We start from the raw sequence: 7,654 nt of genomic DNA, 5'->3' as shown, positions 1-7,654 counted from the left end.
TGATCTCAACTTGCCGGAATTGAACCTATTGTCGGCACTTTTCTTCTTAAATTAATCTCGACTTGTGTATAAAGTTTATCAGTTTATTGCTGGCCAACAACGTGGTTGTTTACACATTTTCTTTTCATTGGATGATAGTTAAAGAGAGCTGAGAAGTAAAACCCACGAAGGTGAAGAAAGGGTTTGAATAATTCGTAATCAAAGCAATGTTTTGTCATTGAAATCTTGGGTAAAGCTTGATTTACTAGCTGTATTTCCTTCTTTATCAAAAGGAGTCATAACGAGATATTTGCAAAGTACTGACAAGCACAAAAAAAAACAGCAAAATAGCACAAAAACCATATTGGCAAACTGGAAGATTGTGAATGATAGGCATAGTCAATGAACACTGAATGACTAGCTCATGGTCCTAGCACGCCCTCATTGCATGCCCTCATATCACGCCTCTGCTGAAGTTTAAGGTTCAATGCAACTTGTGTTAACTAAGGGAGCTCTTTGCCCAGAACAGTGCTATGCAGGTCATTTGAAATATGTCAGCGATAGCAGTGAAAATTAATTTATTTCATGATATGATATCTTTAATGGACTGGTCTCCAAAGTAGGATCCAAAAATCTTGAATCACAGGTAGCCCAAGCTCGATATATGAGCAGCTCTTTATATGTTGACCTTTGCGTTCTTACATGACTCGAGCGATTTGCTCATTTATAAGGATTTGTATGGGGAAAATAACGATTGTTTCTGTAACCTATGAAAATGTAGCGATTTAAATAAAAATGGTCTTACCTTACTTTAGCTGAGTGTTTTTCCCTCCTGTGTGGTCTTTGAACAAAGCCTTTCGATGTTTTAAAACGGGAAAGTTTTCAGAGATTGCCAGCATTTTATTCGGCCTCTGTGAAGATTCGACGCCAAGGAAAGACCACGGATGGAAAAATTAACTATCGTCCGTGCTCTGCCCGGAATTTTGAGGCGACTAGAGCTGCTGGAAAGAATTCACAGCCATTTTCCTTCGGGGGGTCGGATCGACTGCTTCGTCCGAGTACCCAACCTTGGGAAGTATATATAGAGGGAGCAAACCGATTCCTCCAAAACTAACAGAAATGGCTGCAAATCCGCTCAAAGACCACACATGTGTGTACGGTGACCCACGGTACCTGCCACGTCTCATTCCACGTCTCATTCCAGATCAGTTTAGATTATATTTGATCATTTTTTGATTTATTTTAGATATATTCTAGATCATTTTTGGTCGTTTCAGGTCATTTTAGATCATTTTAGGTCATTTTAGGTCATTCCTTGTTTTAGTAACTACGCACCAAACTGGTGTCTAACATTTCTCTGTGTTGATTTAAGGTCAAAATGATTTGTTGCGTGGCCAAAGTTAGTTAAGATCCTTCACACCTCATTTCAGACTGGTTAAGATAGTTAAAAACATTTTGGGCGTGTTTAAAACACGAAATGGTGAAATGATGAAATGACAAAATGGCGAAATGGTACTAGAGATAAGAGCCAAGGTTGTAAGATTACAGTTCCACTGAAATTAAAATTACTGTTTCACTGAAATCTCTATCTGTTCGAATCTGTGGCCAAATATAGTCATTAGATTACTCCAGACAAGTAAACGATTCTCTGGGTAATTTGGATTCCAGTCTCTCTCTGTTAACTGGGCGCCTAGGGTTTTCTTGAACAAACTGTCGGCGTTTTGCTTTGATATCGGAAGAAAACAATCGAAAGCGATTTGCTTATCTCGTATTTACCATTGAGCAGCAGCTATTACGTTTGCTTTGAGCTCCAGCAATCACATGAAATGGATTTACATTATCAAAACCGAATCAACTTCGCAATGAAGCTTTAGCTTATACACAGTATCTAGCAAACATGTACTTCGCACAGAAACAGAGTGACGTTGGATGTTACATCAAATAGATACAAAGTAAACTTTGTAGTGCAGTGCACATATGCAACCTGGCAAGCATAAAATGAAAAATGAATCATGGTCTACTGTAACCTTTTATTAATATGTTCAATTATTTTGCAACTGCACTTGGTAGAGCACAAATATTGCCCAAAACGAGTTCAAATATCACACGGTATTTGTACTCCAGAGGACCAGTTAGACAGGTTTCCTGCTGTTGACCTATCAGTTAGCTGGATTTCCCACGCCAATTCTGTTCCGCTTCATATAAGTAAATAAACAAATATCCGCGAAATTTGCTGTTCGTATTTTGACTCGCCCTACGGTACAACTCAGCGATACTACACAACAAATCGTCTAATAAGATATATTTATTTTATCGGAGTCGTTATATCTTATAACTTTGGCTCTTTTCTTTAGTACCATTTCACCAATTCACCATTTCGCCATTTCGTCATTTCGCCATTTCATGTTTTAAACACGCCCAAACATTTCAGTAATGTTGGCCTAATTAAACCCACACATATAATTTGTTTGTTCCAGTCGTTGCTAGTCAAGACCGTTTAACAATTGGCTTAACTATTATGTAAAGAAAAGCTTAAGAGAGAAAAAGATACCCTTGGCAGGGCTTAGTAACTCATTGAAGTGGAATTTGTTGTTTTTTTTGCCTCCTGCCAAAGAAAAAATATTGAAAGGATGCATATTAAATTTGATGAAGCTTCGAATTTTTCAATTGGTATATTGAATTCCATGTGCTGTTGGTTTGATGTAATAGTATTTATGTCCATCAAAATGTAATCATGGTGCTACAGTTATGCAACAAGAGTTGGGAAGTTTCTAAATGATGCAACTAAAAATAACCTTGTCAATGTAGGGCCATGCATACACTTGTAGGTGTGTGTTATAAAGTCGATACAGAACTTATAGTGAATGGTTTTTGTCACAGACACGACACATTCCGAAACTACAGTGTAGTTGTTTTGTTTACAAGTGCAGATGTAATGATTGACTGTTGATTTTCTCTTTAGCGCTGAATGTACATTGAACTTTAGTCAGTTGAAAATTGTAGTTGATGCGAATTCCAAATTCCAAAACACAAATTACCAACATAAAACAATGTGCAAGGCAAAATTTCTGATGATTTCTGAGTTTTCCGTATATAATTTGTTGGTCTAGAATATGGCTAAAAAATAATTATACTGACAGTAAAGTTGAATTCTGCAGTAAGGGTTTGTGTCAGTAGTTTAATGGTTTAGTTTGTTTTTGTTGCTTGAATGATATGTTTTAAAAATGGTTTGAATTGATTCATTTAATATGTGGTTTGAATCATTGGTTTACATGGCTTGAATTGTTTGTGTATGATCATTTGTTTTTTGGCTCCTTCGCTCCTTTACTCCTACTATCTGCCAAATGCAATGTAAAAATGTGTGGACTCCTATCAGGACTTAGGCGTCATTACGTCAAGAATGAATCCGTCTCCTATGACAAACTGCTGAGTCTGGCTGAACTCCCTTCACTGGTGAACAGAAGGCCCCAGCTGGAAATTGCAATCCTCATGTTCAAGGCAAAAAAGAACCTACTCCTAAGTTGATTACAAGAACCTTTACATTGAATGCAAACTGTGATAGGAGATTCATGTATTCTTGAAGAAACTCTGATTTCAAAATGCCTTGATTTGATTTTAATTAATACAGAAAGTATTCGATAAGATACTACATGTATGGCCCTCTCCTCTGGTCGAAACTTACAACAGAATTGCATACTGAAGATAGTCTGCACAGATTTAAGACTAAAATCAGGAGAACAGACCTAACTGTCATAACTGATGATGGCAATTGTATGCTTTGTAATAGTTACGTTGAGACTCTATGTCATTAAGCAAAAATTTCATTAGTAACTGTAGGTCTTGGATTTCTTTTTAGTTTCCCTAGCTTTTACTATTTTTAGCATTATTCTCCTACATTATCTTTATTTTTGTGTCACCAATTAGTGCTACGTGCCAGAGATTCTCGACATATTAATAAACTTTATCATCATTATCTTCATCAAGAGATTTATGCTGGTCAAATCACGTGGACGCTTCAGTAAACAAAGCAAACAAAATACTGGGTCCGCTCAGAAGCATACAGTTGGCAGCAAGAACAGAGAAATCTCAGTACTTTTCAGATCACTTGTTAGACCTCTATTAGAATATGCAAACTGGCCATTGAAAGCATACAATGTAGAGCATCAAGAATTGCCCTTGGGCAAAAACGACGTGAGATGTCATTTGAAGAGAGATGCAAATTACTAGGCTGAAGCACGCTTTAGTGGAGTGTTATAAGACAGTATTTGAGTTAAACGGGCTAGAATGCCGTGACTATTTTGAGTACTGTAACAACAATACAAGATCCAACAATTCATTGAAACTATGCAATCTATGAGATCTGCAAAGGTGAACGCTTTTCAATATTCTTTCTTTGTGAGGATCATTAAGGAATGAAACAACTTACCCCACTGTTTTGGAAGTGGCATTTAAATATTAACAAATTTAAATACAATTTGAAAAAGTAGATGAACATAAGTTAATTAATCCACTGCTTCTTGTGCTTTTCTTATCCTTTATATATACAAATTATTTTTGGTTTGTTTATTTCTATTATAGGCATGTTTTTTCCTTTTAGTTCTAAATTTTTGACATACTTTTTATTTTATCACTTCTAAAAAGTATTTAAGTGTAGTTAGGTAGGAGGCCCTTTTATAGGGATAACCTCTATGGGTCCTTCATTTCAGGATTGATTATTTCTGAATAAAATATTATTATTATTAGGTGAACTGATCAGTCATCTTGATGGATCTCTTGGGTCCTGATATTTTATCACATTGCAAATGAAAGGACAATTGTTTTGAATTGTGCGCAAGGGCATTGAATTTAAAAAATTCCAGGTTGTTGTCCGATCACTTGTTTGGAATGCACTTTTGACTGAAAAGTTACATGTACCTATGTTTTTGTCATGCTTGAATGAAATTAATGGAGGTTGCGAAAAGATTCTAGCAGTATCAGAATCTTTTTGAAATAATTTAAAGTTTTTGTACAATGATGGATTTAACTGCGTAGTTGCGAGGGTGAAATACGAGGGTGAATGGAATTCTATCATTGTTTTCTCTCTGTGATGTTTGTATTGCTGACTGTTGATCATTTGTTGGGCACGATGATGACAGACTTTTCAGCATTTTACAGTGCATTTAAAGTCCCAACGTTACTGGGTAAAATGTATTGAGGAGGCAACACTTAAGGACACACCATGCCCATGCTAGTGTATGTTTTATTACAGAAACTCAAAGTTTATAATAATAGTTACACTCCAAGGTAATCTGATTGAGTGTGAACAAATTGCTAAAATGTGTTAATATGTCTTGAATCTTCAGCATATCAAGTGAATCAAACAGCATTCACAGATTTCGGGAGACTTTCAAATTCTTAAAAAAATGTACCTCAGGTAAGTTTATATTAACAAACTTGTGTTAGTTATACCATTGTTGATTTCTCCCTGTCAATTTCTCCTTGTGTATGATCATTGTATCAACGTAATTATTATTCTTATTGATGCCTTAACCCTTTCAGCCCCGATAGTGCCAAATGGCACTTATAGATTTTACTCTGTCTAACGCCAGACGAGTTTACTCGTCAATGGGGGAACCCCTCGGGGCTTAAAGGGTTAAGCTAACAGCATGAAAAAACTATGTCCCTGTTTAACCCTTTCAGCCCCGATAGTGCCAAATGGCACTTATAGATTTTACTCTGTCTAACGCCAGACGATTTTACTCGTCAATGGGGGAACCCCTCGGGGCTTAAAGGGTTAAAGTTTTATTACACCGAGATGATTTGCAACTCAAGTGGGTAACGTAGGGCCACACACTAAAGTGTTCATCTGTATTACTTGTAGATCTTCCAACAAGTCAGACTGCCTTCATACAGTAGATTTAAAGACCTGAGTTTCCAAGAACTCAAGTAAGTATATAAACAGGAGTTTCTTTTCAAGAGTTGTCCATCATTAATTTTTAGCTAATGAAGGTCACTGAAGGGACCAGTGCAGTACATAGAGTGAAACCCGTCCATTTGGACGCCTCTCCATATGGACACCTACATGTATCTAATGGTGACAGTTTCCAATGTACCAACATACATTTCCTGTAAAGGAAACCTCTATAATACATTTCCTGTAAAGGAAACCTCTATAATATTATGGACCCTTTCTAAAAGGGACTAATCTCGGCCCAAGGGAGCAAATTGGTATGCAAATTTAACCTCTGTGTTACGGACACCCTGGGGACCAGGTGTCGATAATTGTTTTGCAGTATCTACATTGTACGATTTCCTGTTGGCGGTTACACAAGTTACATTGACACTTTATCATTCAATTCAAAGTTAAGCTTAGCCTGATATGGCTTCATTCAATTCAAAGTTAAGCTATGGCTGATGTGGCTTCAAAAATGCATCTAAGGCTGATGTGGCTTCCTCTCTAAATAAAATATAGTAAAGTTAATGACATTAGAGTCAGAAATCCACATTCAAGAAACTATTTTTTGAGGGCCTGAGTTTGGTTATCAAACTTTCTAAACTGTCAGTGGAGACTTTAAAGTGACATCATCATAGTGACCTCTCCAATACAGACTCCTCTCTGATATGGACACTTTGCTCTGTCCCTTTTAAAGTGTCTGTAGCAGAAAGGCTCGACTGTATCTTCAACCCTGCTGGCTTTTATCATATCACAAGTCTTACCCTGTTTGGATAGGAGGTAGCAGGTTATGCAGAGGCCCTCTCTACGGACTTGCACTATTTTATCGTGTGGGCCCTTGAGGTGTGGCATTACGAAACAAACAATTACTTTCTCCTCCTCAAAGGCACCACCTGCCACAGTTGGTGACTTTGAGAAGATTTAGGGAAATGGATCAGCCTCATTGCAAATAAATGGACTAACCATTATCAAATTGCTTTCAGCATAGTAGTATCGGCTGTGGGAAACCAACAGAAATGAACGCTGTGATGTATGTGTACATGTAATACATATGTAATCAAAACTCAATCAACTCACCTCGCCTTAATGAGGTCGAGCGCCTGCTGTCTAAATATGACATGGCAACCTTTTGTGAACTTACATGTGCAAGTGCCTCAGTCTGGTACTGCCTTTGTGGGTTCTCGACCATTGAGAGTTATTCCCTGACCCTGTGCAGGAACTTGAAATTCTGGTTCCAGGTTGATTAAAATAATGCACATGCAATCAAGTTTAATGAAAGTTTCTGAATATGTCTAGAGAGGGTTGCTACAGTATCTAATGCCTCCGATTAATGCCAGAGGTCTCAATTTCTTGGTGCTTACCAAAAGGATTGCTGTCTCTGGGAACTAGATCTGCCAGTTTAAATGAATTTGCTCTGCCTTTGCTTTCTGTGATTGTGCAGTTTTATGGAAGAGGGTTATCAGCTCTGAGCCCAATTCTTAAGTGGTTGTTTTTGTATTACCTAGACTTTTGACCAACCTGTCACAGTTAAACATACCAGGACAACAAGTCTCGCACTGACGCAACGGTGGGAGCCCATAGACAAGGCACGACATTGGAGGGGTAACTATGGGGATAACAATTGGAGGAAATATTAGTAACATGTGACGGATCATGTATCTTATGGGGGGGCACGACCAATACAACAGTAGATATATCGGTCAGTACATGGGTAAGACACTTTACTCTCACAGTGCCTCTCTC

General features: G+C 37.5%; 1 protein-coding gene across 3 annotated transcripts in view; it reads left to right on the top strand.

The window, feature by feature from the left end:
* The window catches only part of LOC137992050 (uncharacterized), a 32,008-nt gene that overhangs the window by 2,143 nt on the left and 22,211 nt on the right, over nt 1-7,654 (top strand). For 2 of the 3 annotated variants that reach the window (XM_068837326.1, XM_068837250.1), the window contains exons 3-4: nt 5,322-5,392; nt 5,840-5,904. The gene's annotated coding sequence lies outside the window, so the exon portion shown is untranslated. Of the gene's footprint in view, nt 1-5,321; nt 5,393-5,839; nt 5,905-7,416; nt 7,514-7,654 lie in introns of all 3 variants that reach the window. The other variant, XM_068837166.1, reaches the window with a different exon arrangement.

This window comes from Montipora foliosa, chromosome 1 (assembly GCF_036669935.1).
Source record: "Montipora foliosa isolate CH-2021 chromosome 1, ASM3666993v2, whole genome shotgun sequence".
Classification (NCBI taxonomy): Eukaryota; Metazoa; Cnidaria; class Anthozoa; order Scleractinia; family Acroporidae; genus Montipora; species Montipora foliosa.
This window is presented reverse-complemented; position numbering and strand designations above follow the sequence as displayed.